This window comes from Sapajus apella, unplaced genomic scaffold (genome assembly GCF_009761245.1).
Source record: "Sapajus apella isolate SASKATOON/1434 unplaced genomic scaffold, GSC_monkey_1.0 scaffold29, whole genome shotgun sequence".
NCBI classification, from domain to species: domain Eukaryota; kingdom Metazoa; phylum Chordata; class Mammalia; order Primates; family Cebidae; genus Sapajus; species Sapajus apella.
In genome coordinates this window covers 15,151,336-15,166,561 of record NW_022436969.1, presented here as the reverse complement: position 1 = coordinate 15,166,561, position 15,226 = coordinate 15,151,336, and the positions used below count along the sequence as shown (strand labels likewise).

The following is a 15,226-nucleotide window of genomic DNA, read 5'->3' as shown; positions in this document are numbered from 1 at the left end:
ACTCTTTTTTTTTTTTTTTTTTTTTTTTTTGAGACGGAGTTTCACTTTTGTTACCCAGGCTGGAGTGCAATGGCGCGATCTCGGCTCACCGCAACCTCCGCCTCCCGGGTTCAGGCAATTCTCCTGCCTCAGCCTCCTGAGTAGCTGGGATTACAGGCATGTGCCACCATGCCCAGCTAATTTTTTGTATTTTTTTAGTAGAGACGGGGTTTCACCATGTTGACCAGGATGGTCTCGATCTCTTGACCTCGTGATCCACCCGCCTTGGCCTCCCAAAGTGCTGGGATTACAGGCTTGAGCCACCGCGCCCGGCCTCATGCTCTTTTTAAAAAAAAAAAAATCATGATGTACTTTCATTTACTTATTTTAATTGACAAATAAAGTTCATACTCTGATGACTAGGTTACCCTGCCTCTGAACTGTAAGTTAAAAGATTAAGACTGCTATTCATAAGGTTTAACATGTATGAGTAACATTGCGAAAGTAATCATGAAGCCCTGCTAACAGACTTGCCTTCCTTCTTTGTCCCCTTCTGAATTTCAGCACATTCGTGAGTGGTGCTCTTGAGTCCCTTCGGGTGATTACTACTTAGATCTTTCCCTGGGACACCTTCTTGAAAGGACCAGCGTGGATCCACTTGGCTTAGATATAATCCCAGATTAGTGGAGTTGTTGCAAAGCAGACTGCACCTGTCTCACTAAGACTGGTAAGAGTTTGAAAAATATATTTACTGTTTGCAGCTGATATTTGATGTCATGACCTGATCTGAAATATTTCTGCTTTCTTGCAAATTGAAAAGCTATATTAACTAACTAGACACATATCAGAAGGGAAAAAGTAGGCTATCACAAAAAGGCATTAGAGATTGATTGAGGTGTATATGATTAGCTAAGCACATGCTGTTGTATTTGAAGATATTTTTAATACTTACGTAGAGGGAGCTAACATTTAGTGCAAGTGGAATTTCATGACAAGCATTCTTATTTTTGAATGTAACTGAAATACAGTTTTGTGAAACCTATAATTGCTAAGATTTGTGTTGCTTCTGCCACTGTAAAACCAATACCTATAAAATGGAGAGGCTAACTCCTTGAAATTGGTTTTGACAAAAGTGTGCTTATTGTGATTATCTATATGCGAATCCTTCCCTAATTGTGGGGCTCCCTTACATGAATTGCTAGTGCATATAAGTTTACTTCCACACATCTTTTTCTCAGACTTAAAAGTCTTCTGTTCCAAGATATTAAATTGCAGTTACTCTAGTCAGGATTATTATCAAAACAGAATTGGAGCTGAGAAAAGACAGTAGAGTCAAATTGAATGGCAGAGTAAGAATAGTTACCGTGGGGAATCCTTGGGAGAGATAAAACAAATGGAGCTATGAGACTAAGAAGACTTTATGGATCTTGGAAGTGCATTCCAGTGACTTCTATGAGAGCAGAAGCTAAGGGATATAAATTAGCGCTTGGGGCCATGACATGGACTTATCTTGGGTAGACAGATGTTGAAAAATAAAAGTCATACAAAGTTTTCCCTCTCAAGCACCCTGGTTATTCTGCTTCTCAAAGCCCTGAGATTCAAGAATGAGTCAGTATCTCTGAGACATACATCAGAGAGATACTGAATATTAACATGGAGGACTAAGTCTCTTGAAATGCACATTTATCTACAATGTGTAACAACTTTTGTAGTGTTTTGTGTCCTGTGTGGGAAAAGGGTATCTCAAAAATGTCCTAATAAACAAGCCTTGTTTAATGAAAACCGGACAGATTGAAGGTGTATAAATGCCCTGGGTCATAACACAATGGCTGAGAACATAGGCTCTGGGGACAGATGGGTTTCTCTGGTCTGAATCCCGACTCTGCCACCTTTTGGCCATGACTCCTGGGGTAGTTGGGAAAATTAGATATCTAATTTGTAGAGTGCTTAGTACCAGACCTGGCACATATAAGTGTTCAATAAATAGGTATTTTATATTAAGTGATTGTACAAATATTTTTAAAGACTTTGTAGTCTCTCCAGTGACCTTGACCTTAATAATTTTCTCAGTTTTCTCTATGAGGACTTAAATTTCTCATCTGTAAACTCTCCTACTATGTTAATTTTCCATAATCTCACATAGCAAATTATAGTTGAGATGACATTACTATTAGTTTTCAAAAGTAGATTTTTTTGTCTTTAAGTCTAGCATATTATATTTCTGAAAATAGTTGATATTTTAAATTTTATCATCCCACATATGCCACTTTCTAGCATCGTGGTATGGGGTAGATTACCTAACTTTTCTCAATCTCCTCATCTTTGAAATGGGAACAAGAGAGTATCTGTCAGAATTATTGTGAAGATTAAATAATATAATGCATAATGCATGACACAAAAGTACCCAGTACATATTAGCTACTACTAACATTATCACTACTGTCATCATTGTAAGTATTCTTAAATGGATTCGTAACTATCTCTGGTATGATTGCCGATACTGTTTGTCTTTAAATTGTGGAATTTGAAACAGGACACTTTATAGAATTTTAAATAAAATGTTAATATATTCAGAATCTCAGGACACCTTTTTACTTTTGAAACCACAATTCAGCATCATCATTTTGTAGCCTTATAATATAGTTTATTTAGCTTAAGCACAGATATCATGTCATGTGGTTACAAATTATCTCCAAGAACAACTTCTTTTATAAAATTGCCAGACTTCATCCTTTCCAGAGGAAATTTTAAAACTTTCATTTTTAAGTTAAATTTTATTTTAAATTAAAATGGAAGTAACACTTTAATTTAGAAAGGAAAGTAACATTTAGGCAGTGCTCACCAGATACCAAGCTTTATGCTTTGATGATTTTTAATATCAGAATTTGGCTGTTTTACCCTAATTTATAACTTTAAACGGCTGACCCAATCCAATAAATCATAAAATTATAAAATAAATATTAAGTAATCAGAATACTACCACTACCCACAAGTCACTCTGTATAACTTGTCTGGATCTGTACGCAGGCTTGTCTCCATGGTTCTGCATGCTTAGAACCTGGTTCCATAACCCAAACTTAATGCTCAACACTCATTTTGATTATATTTACCCCAGTATAATCCTGGATCTAAAATAATCTGTGAGTTTTAGGAAGCCAAAAATTTTGGCTCCATCTCTAATAGTCAGAGCTGATATTGTTTATGCAAAGCTATTTACAAGGGTTGATAAGGTTCTCTATGAATTATTGTAAACAAATCAAAAAAATTTTAAGGTTTTTCTCTCTATTAAATATTCTTCATTTTAGGGGGGTTATTTCCCGTATCTTTTAAAATAACTTAATTGTATAAGCAAGCAAGTATGAGAATGATATGTCAAATCTTTTAACATACATCTAAAGATTTATGGCATTTGTAGTATTAAGCAAAACAAATACATTTCAATAGAGCTATTTTACCTCTTTATTTAACTCAGTCTAAGCCAGATTCTTGACAAGAATGATGTAATTATTTCATTGAAGCATTTACAAGTAAATGCAACATATGGTCTTTCAAAGTGGGCAATGAAGTAACATTAGCTCATCTGATCAAAGTTAGTAATGGCTCTTATTGAAAAGAAAGCAAAGTTTTAAAACTATTTAGTCTTACTAGTGTAAGATATTTCTTTTCTAATTTTTAAAATGTAAGATATTTGGGAGTGTTTATCCACTTAACATACTCTATTTATATTCGTAAGCATAATATTTTATAGTTCAAAAATATAACATCTAATATGAAAAATCTTGCCTGTCATTAAAATGCAAGCAGAATCAAGTTCAGGGGCTCTGTTTTAGGTGATCCCAGTGTTACCATTTCTAGAAATACCCCACTACCATCTAGGTGTCGGAAGAGACTGCCACTTTGGGTCTATTGCATATTGTCAGGTATTGAATCATGTGTCTTTTAAAATTCTATGGACTTGGGAAGGGAAGTAACATTTATTTGGTGCTCACTACATGCCAAGGAATTTCTCTGTTCAGAAATTCTGAAGATGATCTTCTGAGGCAGGTTCAGCTATCCATTTTTACTTGTGGATAAAATGAGATTCAAGGAATTCAGCAATTTGCTCAAAGTCACACCACGAAGAAATGCAGAAAGAGAGAGATATCAGTTCAATTCACATCAGTTTAATTTCAAAGCTACATTTCATCATGTTATCATGCTTTTCACCTCACTATTCTTTCAAAGATACTTTGAGAACAAAAAATTCTTCCAAGTAAGAGCTAAAATGAATCCCTCTTATGTTTGATATCTGATAAAAAATATTCAATATCCAGTATATCAATTACCATTAAAAAATTCTAGACTATTAGTTCTATTTCCTAATAGTCTCTATGGACTATTTTTTTGTTTCTTAGGAAAGGCAGGAGTAGGGTGGGAATAGGTTTGTAGAAGCAGGAGACAAAAGAGAAATCCCAGATGTTTGAGTATACTCTTATAGTGTACCTCAGGGCAGCTCCTGGGAATAAATATTCTATCACTTCTCCCCTGTTCTGAAAGGAATTAAACATTTTGTATTGATATTAGTGGTTAATGAAAATTTAAGGTCCACTGATACATTATGTCCTTTTATTAGATCAATACCTAATCATTTTTGTATTTATTATATGGTGTTCATTGATAATCCGATTGTCTTGTTTTATTAATTTGTTACGAGGGGTTAGGAAGGCTTCAGAAACAAAAATCTCTTAGTACATAAGCAATTTTTGTTTTCTAAAGTGCCTGATGTATTATTAGTACCTAATATTTCTATTTAATCCTGTTTTTGCTTCATAAGAAAACAGATACTTTCTCCCCTTCTTCACATTTTTCTTTTATTTTTATTCCTCTATTCTGAAAGCAGAGAGATAAAATAGCAGTAATTCATAGTTGTTAGTGTCAATTGAGTGGAAAGACTATGGAATTTCACTCAGGTCTAATATTAACTAGATTACATTTGTGAGACACTTAAGGGCTCCTTAATTCTTAAATAATAGCAAAACCAGCATTTTTTAATGTAATCTCTTATTTAAGTTTCTATAATATAATTGAGAAGATTATGGTCTAGTGAATTTCCCTCATTGTTTTTGTAAAAGTCTATTATTCAGTAATAGAAGTATTTTTAGTGCGTTTCTTGGCATATTTACTCAAAGGTAGCTGCTTAGGTGTGTCCAAACCTGAAAGTGAACATTCATCATCTTGAAGCAGGGATGCTTGTCAAGCAAGAAAACTAAAGTGGGTACACAAATATCTTCCACATTCTTATATTCATCCTAAAACAAAACCTGTGAGAGAGAAAGGGTGCTGGACTTAAGGGCAGAGAACCAAGTTACTAACTGTGATTTTAGGCAACTCAATTTCTTGGTCTCCTAAACAATAGTGGTTTTTTGTTTTGTTTTGTTTTGTTTTTGTTTTTGTTTTCTTTCTTAACAACAACAACTTACAGGATTGTTGTGGACATTAAATGAGGGAGTGTTGGTGGATGTGTTTTTAAACTCGAAGTCAGTATAAAAATAATGCTTAATGAAGTTAAGCATCTTCAGAAGACTTGACATCGTATTTCTTATTTCCTATGTCAAAGCATAATGTCTTCTTTCATTTTGTGTGCAAGAATTTATGCTTTTTCTTTGTCAGGACTTGCACATTCAGAGTAAATGATAAGTATTGACATTTAATATTGTATTTTTGTTAAATATTAAATCCATCTTGGATTAATGAGTTTTGAAGATTCAGAGTTCCTTGGCATTGGTTTCAGAGAAAGTTTAAGTAAGGAGTAATAGAATCTATAATTTTAGTGGCTCTGATGAGGTCAATTAAAATTTCATATATTTCATAATATAATTGGAAACTGGAATGAGCTCATTATTATGTGATCAGGAAATAAAAATAATTGATAAGAAGCATCAGTTTATCTATATGAACTTTATTTTTAAAATTTAATTTAGTTATATTTTATTTTATTCTAAGTTCCAGGATACATGTTTAGGATGTGCAGGTTGGTCACACAGGTAAACATGTGCTCTGGTGTTTGCTGTGTCTATCCACCCATCACCTAGGTATTAAGAGTTACATGCAGCCGGGCATAGTGGTTTACACCTGTAATCCAAGCACTTTGGAGGCCAAGGTGGTTGGATCACCTGAGGTTAGGAGTTCAAGAGCAGCCTGACCAACATGGTGAAACCCCATCTTAAAAAGAAAAAAAGAAAAGACTCACATGCATTAGCGATTTACCTTGATGATCTCCCTTCCCCCACCTTCCTGACAGGCTCCAGTATGTGTTATTCCCCTTTCTGCGTCCATGTGTTCTCATTGTTCAGCTCCCACTTATAAGTGAAAACATGTGGTGTTTGGTTTTCTAATGAACTGTAATTTTTGACACCAGCAGAAAGTTTATACATAGAGATGAAAACTTGGACCTGATTTAACATAGTAGACTGAAACAGTCGATAATTCATGGGGATAGAGTCAAAACCCAGTTTTGTCTGAGTCCAAAGTCAGGACTCTTTAGCACTTAACTAACCTTCCACATACATATTCTAAATGAAATCATTGATCTGCAGTGTGTTAAATGACTATTTTGCCCCCATCAGTTGGACACATACTCAGAGCTATATAAATTGTAAAGCACTTATATAATAAGTTATTTTCAAAGGAAATTTTTAATATATGAGCAAATAAGGTATTTTTTGAAGGCGCACTATAATAACAGGCCATTTACATCTAATAAATGACTCTTTTAATGTCCTGATCAGTGCCTTGGCGACCAATGAAATGATTCATAGATGATTACATAGGGGAAATACTTTATTTGCATGATGGAATCTGCAGTTATACATCTCAATCAATGTATTAAGAAATAAGAAGCTTCTTGCTGTAAATTTATTTAATATCTTTTTCATTCGACCTTTGTCATATTTATCATTTTGCCATACAAAGAATGTACACTCCTCTGTTTGCCTTCTCATTGTGAACTCCTAGAGAGAACTGCCTGTAGTCTATTCCTCTTAGTATCCTTTCTCTCAGCCACAGTTCCTGATAAATAATAGGCACTCAATAAATATTTAGGAAATGAATGTCCAAAGGGTCAATATCATCAGGTACATGCTCAGGATCATTTAACAAAACTATGTTATGATGGATACTAAAAGGCTTTTTTAAATTTCCCAACTACTGACACATGCTGTGGTTGATTTATTCACTCCAGAAGTATTATTGGACATGTACTGTGTGCTCAGCACTTTTCTGGATTCTGGAGATATCTCAATAAACAAAACTGACAAAAAAAAATTCCACTTCTAGGAATCTTACATTCCAGCTGATAAAACTGTGCCTGACCAAACTTTTAAATCCTTTAAAAATAAAAATGTAGTTTCTTTCCAAGAAATTATCTGTGATCGTGATTTGAAAATGGATTGCCTTGACAATGGAAAATAGATGTACAGTTTCACAAAATACTCAAAGATCTACAAACTGAGACTGATTGGAATTTTTTAATGGATGCTAAAAATAGCGGTAAGATTAGTTTCTACGCAACATCCATTATTATCTTAAGAAGTACAGCAGAGAGATAAAAACTATGATTCACTCTGTTTTACAATATGTGGTATTTTAAATGCCACTGGTAATTTTTAAAAGCAAAACACAGAAGGAAAGGGAAATGTTGAGACAGCATGAAAAAAAATGACCACTGACCAAGATGGCTGTGAAAGGAACATTGTAAAATACAGCACTGAAATCGCTGAAATAATTCAGCTATGAAAGTATGAAATAAAAAACTTAAATGTCTCTACTATAAGAGTAGCAGTTTGACTTAAATATCCCAATACTGCCAGTAATGTTCTCAGTGATGTTTATGAGAAAATTCTCTGTTTATATATGTATCTGTGTATGTATTTTTGGGTTTGGACTGGTCAATTATTGTTCTAGTTAATCAGAATTAACAATTGGCTCCTGACACACAGCTCTTGAGAATCTTTGTGTGATTTTTGTAGAATACTAGAGCTAAAACATTTTTCTCTAAAATGTCATACATTTGTAAGTTATTCTTACAATCTTTATAATGGTTTTAAAAAACCATCTCTTTGCTGAGTGCAGTGGCTCACACCTGTAATCCCATCACTTCGAGAGGCTGAGGCAGGTGAATCACTTATGCTCAGTTGGAGACCAGCGTAAGCAACATGGCGACCCCGTCTCTACAAAAAGTATGCAAAATTAGCCAGGTATGGTGGCATGCTCCTGTAGTCCCAGCTACTCTGGAGGCTGAGGTGGGAGGATCACCTGAACCTGGGAGGCAGAGGTTGCAGTGAGCCACGATTGTGCCACTGCACTTCAACCTGGGTGACAAAGTGAGACCCCATTTAAAAAAAAAAATCAACTGATCTCCTCCTACCACTACTTTTGCTCTTTTTAGGTACTATGATGCTAACATGAATTAGATTGGATCTTATCCTCCAGGACTTTACACTCTAATAGGAGAGAGACTCAATTCTATAAGCCTCTACAACAAACTAGAAAAGTTTTATTCATTGAAGCTCCTTTGTTCGATACATGTCCATATCAACTGTTAATATTAAAATGCCACCTATTAATAAAAGTAGAATGGATGTTAGGCTTTGAATTAACCACTGACTCAGCCCCTTACATGAGATAAGATTAGATGTCACAGGAACATTTTAATAGAAGGAACAGAAGCTTTGGAAAGGGGCATTTGCTGGGATGCCACACTAATATATTATGTAGGTATGTCACAGGAGTTCATCCTGGCCTAGAAGTAACCATTACTCTCCTCAGCTGCCAGCATCTGTGGGCCTCATTGCCTCTGTTTCATTCTTTCTCTGAATCCACTCATCTCTATTTTTCTCCCTTCAGACCTGCTTCTTCCACAGTTGTATGTGGCCAGCATAGTGATCCTCAGAAAGTGTTGTTTCCATGGACTTTTCAGATCAGCTGTCCTACATGGACTTTCCAAATCAACTGTCCTCCATGGACTTTCCAGATCAGCTGTCCAGAGCTAACAGAGTCTATCTCTATGGACCACATTAGATTTCTGGAAAGAATACGATTGGTCAACGTCGAAGTATTCACTTATAGCCCAATAAGCAGTAGTTAGAAGAGTGGAGTTGTATGGTGGATCTATAACTTTTTCTGTGCCAATGAGCAGCAGGAGTACCTATGGATGGCGTGTGGGTCAGGAGGGCATCATTGGCACATGCATTGTAACAGACATATTACAGTGTGCTAATAGTGATAACAGGCAGATTGCCATTGATAGTATATTTTGTTTCTTCTTGTGTGATAAACTGAAGCTTATATTTTGATATATCAATTTGTGTCCCAAGTGGCAATGGAAGTCAACCAGTAGTCTTGTATTTCTAAATCATGAAAATGTCACAAATCATGGCTTGTATTTCATATGCACACGTTAAATACCTGAATATGCTAAATAGCTGACAGAATTTTCAATTTCAAAAGCCCAATAGAGTGCACAATTTTTTGTCTAACACAGTCTTTCAATTCTGTGACATTGCTGATTGCTCCTTTAAAACACATTTTGCACCTAACATTTTAGAATATTTGATTCCTGAGGACTTAAAACAGGATATACATAATTTTACTTTTTTTTTTTACATTCTCGGGTTTAGTGCATAAGCTTTGATGTGCAGCCCCAGAGTTAGCCACAGTGCTCTGAAAGAGGACCTTGTTTCCTCCAGATAATACTGTCTTATGTTTCCTTCCTTTTCCGGAGCCAGGTGAAACCACAGGACTTAGCATTGCAGTTAAAGTAATCTGAATTTTCAACTGACCTGTCAACCTAAAAATTCAAGTCCTGATAAGACAAGCTTAAGCAGTATGATGAGGTTTCTTGGCTTTTTGAACTATTAAATTATGCATTCAACAATTTTTTATTACTTACATTGTGCTAGACACTGATTTAATTCTGGAGGACCTAGAAATGATCCTTGTCTTTTCTCTCGTGTAGTGGATCATGCTGTGGAAGGTTGAGGAGAGGTTAAAAGCAGCTTTATGATTGACTATACTTTTATCATCTAGTCCACTGTTTCCACTTATCCTTTGGGATGGCTTTGATGCCAACCACATAAATGTCTTTATTTCTATTCTGGACATTCTCACCTATCAGAAATTTGCTCCTATTGGGATAATTCTTTATTCTTCAGTCAATTGTTTGTTGATTGTGATGAATTAACTGCTCACTGCCTTATTGTGTCTTTCTGCAGCCATTTGGCCTATAATTCATAAAGAGAGAGATTCTTGAACCAACAATTCTTTTTTAATAGTATTAGCATCTCAATACATCTGTTGTATGAAAAGATGTATAGATTCACATTCAGTGTTAACCATTGTTCAAAGCCAAATGTAAACATTACTAAGCTTGTAAAGATTTCTCTTGGCTTTCTTCATTGTACCTTTTATTTTCTCCAAAGACTTTAAGAACCATTAGAGTATATTACTACAGTCATGATTTCCGTAATTTAAATAAAGCCAAACTCAAAGGAAAAGCATTCTTAAAATCAAGATGCAGATGGAGGCAGGTTTAGGGTGAGGAGTGGTATTAGCGTGGTAGTCGCCACTGTGGTTTCAAACCTCTTCCTACCCTGCCCTAAGGAGATTGGAAACCTCTTCTCTCTCTTGCATATTGTATTTCTGTACAGTCAATCCCGCAGTAGAATGCAAAAGTTCATTTGCATGACATGTGGCTGCTGAAGACACATGGTCCCTCTCTGAACACAGACTAGGACATTTTTACAAACACTTTTGCAAATTGAAGTCACGAATCTTCCAGCCATCATTAGGACTGTAGGATTTCAGTTTGTGATGGCAATAGGGGATACTTCTTCAGGATGAGGAAGGAAATTCATGCTAATTTACAGATTTCATGTTGCCCAATCAAGAACTTGAGTTATCCCATTTCTTTTGACCAATATGTATGCAAATGACACTAAAGTATTACCACAAAGAAGTCAAAGTACTAGCTTTGTCATAGAGACTAGACTAACATACGATATGAACTAAAGTAAGGGTCTTTCTTTTTTTTTTTTTTTTTGAGACAGAGTTTCGCTCTTGTTGCCCAGGCTGGAGTGCAAACGGCACGATCTCAGCTCACCGCAACCTCCACCTTCAGGGTTCAAGCGATTCCCCTGCCTCAGCCCCCCGAGTAGCTGGGATTACAAATATGCACCACCACGCCCCACTAATTTTGTATTTTTAGTAGAGACAGGGTTTCTCCACGTTGGTCAGGCCAGTCTCAAATTCCCAACCTCAGGTGATCCACCCACCTCGACCTCTCAAAGTCCTGGGATTACAGGTGTGAGCCACCACGCCTGGCCTGAGGTGGGGATCTGTTAGCCACCTATTCATTTAGTTAAGCATTCACTAAAAAATATATGGTGAGTGCCTTTCGTACATGCATGACATTGAAATACAGTCCCAAAGAAATGCTACTTTTCTTTAATCTAAAGATATAGTTCATTATAAAAAGTGACCAAGAATTATTTTCCTCTGTATTGATAGTGACATTATAGGTCTTCCTATCCAAAAGCAAGTTGCTTTGGCCAATGAGACAGTTGCTAAAATGCTTTGAGTAGAGTCTTGAAAAGCACTTGCATAGTGGAGCTTACCCTCTGGATGCTTTTAGTACCCAGTACGCATGGGAAGAGCACAGGCAAGCCTGCTATATGATGAACAGAGCATGACCCGGTTACGAGCCGACTGCCAGACCCATGAGTGAGGCCATCTAGGATGAGCAGCCCCTGGCTGACTCTCAAACTAACTTCAAATGCATAAGCTGACCTAGCCGAGATCAGCAGAAACCAACCAGAGAAGACAAACTGCTCAGCATAATCGTGAGCTAAATAAATGGTTGTAGTATTTAGCCATTGAATTTTGGAGTCATTTATTAAACATCAATGGTTAACTGATTCGAGAGATTAAAGTAGTGCACCTATAAAACCGTTACATAGGAAAGCAGGACAATATATAGCTAAATATCACCAAGATTAGATTACCAAAACTTGCTGACAGAGAAACTTTTAAAAAGATGAGAATTAAAGAGTTTAGTTTTAAGCTCTATTTTTTAAAATAAACAGAATCTGGGTAAATACAGGCAGGCAGAAATAACATTTATAGGTAAGGAAGATATTAATTTCAACACAGCTGAGAAGCCAGAAGAAAAATGGGGCTTAAAAGTAAAATCACATTTTGAAGTCAATTTGGAGGAATATGTCAAGTGATGTGAAGTATGGCACCAGTTGATAGAGCAGATGACTAACTTTACCCCCAACCCAGGCCATTTGTGGTGTCAACCCCAGAAACAAATGTGAAATATTCAAATGTGTCTGTCCTTTATTTTGGTCCACTCTGCCTCTAGCTTTAAGTCCACATCAAAAGAAGAGTTGAATTGTTTGGCATCTTTGGATGAGGCCTAAGGAATGCAGTTTTGGAAATGCAAGTATTTCTTGTTTTTATTAAATTAATCTTTACCATCTTAACCTGTGTTTTTATTTTACTAAATGTACTAGTTAGGAATCAGAAGTTTATTTTTTTAAAAAAACCTTGCTATCACTCTTTTAAAAAATCTTTTCTATCTCATAAGGCACAAATTATTATTCATTTTTACTAAAACAACAAACCCATAAGTTTACTTTTAGATAATATGACAAGATTGAGCCAAATTGAGGTTATTGTAACTAATTACTAATCATGATTTATCTAACCAAAATTGTCATACCGTATCTTGTTAACTGTACATGTATATGAACTGAAGTTTCAATTAGTATGATTTTTCTCACTACTGGATTCACAGTATGCTGGTTAACTCCTACTCCCCGTTCCAATCATGATAAACTAATCCATCTTCAAGAAAGCCTTATTTACAACCTCAGTCAATTTCAATTTTACTATTGGTTTCCATAGAGCTGATCTCACTTTCTTCATGTGACTTCTTTTAGTGCATATTTGCACTTTCCTGGAGTGATACCTGTCTTCCCCATCGAATTGTAAGCTCCTTGAGAGCAAGGACCAAATATCTTTAGGCTCACCATTTCATTCTCAGCATGAAGCTTAGTATCTGACATCTTATATGCACTTAACACATATTTGTTCAGAGAATGAATGAATAAAGTGATAACACTTTTGCATGCTTGCTGTCTCAGTTTAAATGCTAACAATGGAAAGTGCTCAGGTAAATTTATTCCAGGCAGAAGCAATAGCTGAGGCTCTAGATGAGAAAGTGTTTAATAGAATCAAGAAACAGAAAGACCAAGAGGAAGCAAAGTGTGGTGGCCCACAAGGAGAAATAGGCTTAGAGAGGAAGTAGGGCACCAATCATCTAGGGCCTTCTTAGTCATGGGAAGGAATTTGCATTTTGTTCTAAGTGCAATGGGAAGATACCAGAAGACTTGAAGCAGGGTCATAATGTTATATATGTTAAGATCACCCTTGCTGCTGGTACAGGAAATGGCATGGAGGTGGGCTACAGAGGGAGCTAGGAGGTAGCTCAAGAGCTCTCGAGTCATGAAGATCTTCATCTCTTTTAGGTTCGTACTGTGGATATGGAGACAAGAAAATTAGGTTTTTTTTTAGTGTTTTCTGAAGAATCATTAGGATGCCCTAGATGGGTAGGAGAAATGAGGAATGGAGTTATTTTTTAGGCTTCTGTCCTGAGCACTGTGTGTCTCATGTCCCATTCACTGACACATAGAGAACGTAAGATGGGAGGGATACACTGGTGGAGGAATGGAGAAGGCACAGTCCCGAGATACATTTAAGCAAGACATTGAAAGTAAAAAGATGAAAATTGGTGTGCCACATAAGCACTAATCAAAAGAAAGCTGGAATGACTTTGTTAATGTCAAATGAAGTAGATCTTAGACAAGGATTATTACTGGGGAAAATAGGGTAATTTTGTAATGACAAAGAGATCAATTTATCAAGAGGACAGTATAGTCCTAAAAGTGTCTGCACCTAATGACAGGGTCTCACATCATAAGAAGCAAAATGTGATAGATCTCTACAAGGAAAAAGAGACAAGTCCACAAGCATAGTTAGATATTTCAACCCTCTACTCCCAGTAACTGATAGAGCAAGTAGAGAAAATTGGAAAGAGTATAGAAGACTTGAACAAACTTATCATCTAACATGATTTGCTTGAATATTTCTCTCATCAGCAGAAAATAACACACCCAGAACATAAGCCAGAAGAGACCACATGCTAAGCCATAAGACAAATCTGAATGAATTAAAGAGGATTGAAACCATGTGAAGAATAATCTCTGACCACAAATAAATTAAACTATAAATCAGTAACAAAAGAGTGTCTTGAAATTTGGCAACTATAACAACACATTTATATATAACCCACATTTCAAAGAAGAAATCACAAGGGAAATTAGAAAATCTTTTGAACTGACTGAAAATGAAGTTACCACAGAAAAAAAGTGGCTAAAAAACAAGTAAACAATAATTAGAGAAATACTTTTGCACTTACGGTTTACATTAGAAAAGAAGAAAGTATCAAATTAATGGTCTAGGGTTATACCTGAAGAGACTACATGGCAAGAAGAGAAAATGAAAACCAAAGCAAACGAAAAAAGGAAATAGTATAAATCAAGAACTTAATTAAATAGAAACAGAAGGACAGTAAAAAATAAATTTAAAGGAAACAAAGGGCAGTTCTTGGAAAACATTCATAAAATTGACAAATCCTTAGCCAGACCCATCAGAAAATAAAGAGATGATACAAATGAATAATATCAAGAAAATCATGAGTGTCGCTACAGATTCTACAGAAATGAAAAGATGGTAAAGAAGATGGGCGCATTTAATCCAATAAATTTGACAACTAAAATGTAAAGCAAAATTCTTTTGAAAAACACAAACTATCAAAGTTCTGTCAAGAAGAAAGTGGTGAATGTTGAAAAGCTCAATGTCTATCAAAGATTTGAATCCATTGTTTAAAATCTTCCTACAAAAAAATTTTTCAAACCCAGGTGGCTTCACTAATGATTTCTATGAAAAACTCAGGCAAAAAGTATTTCCCATACTTTAGGAACCCTTCCAGAGAATGGAAGAGGTAATTCTCTGAACCTCATTTTATGGGGCCAGCAATATCCTGCTACCAAAACCAAAGACAAGAAAACTAAAAAAAATCTTCCATGAATATTAATTGCTATACCAACACCAATCATTAAAACCTGAAATTTTAACAATGCAATTT

At 35.6% G+C, this 15,226-nt stretch overlaps 1 protein-coding gene across 4 annotated transcripts in view; it reads left to right on the top strand.

The window, feature by feature from the left end:
• Nucleotides 1–15,226, top strand: part of DLGAP1 (DLG associated protein 1) — a 979,377-nt gene that overhangs the window by 126,673 nt on the left and 837,478 nt on the right. For all 4 annotated transcript variants that reach the window (XM_032293472.1, XM_032293474.1, XM_032293470.1 and 1 more), the window contains exon 2: nt 544–706. The gene's annotated coding sequence lies outside the window, so the exon portion shown is untranslated. The remainder of the gene's footprint in view (nt 1–543; nt 707–15,226) is intronic.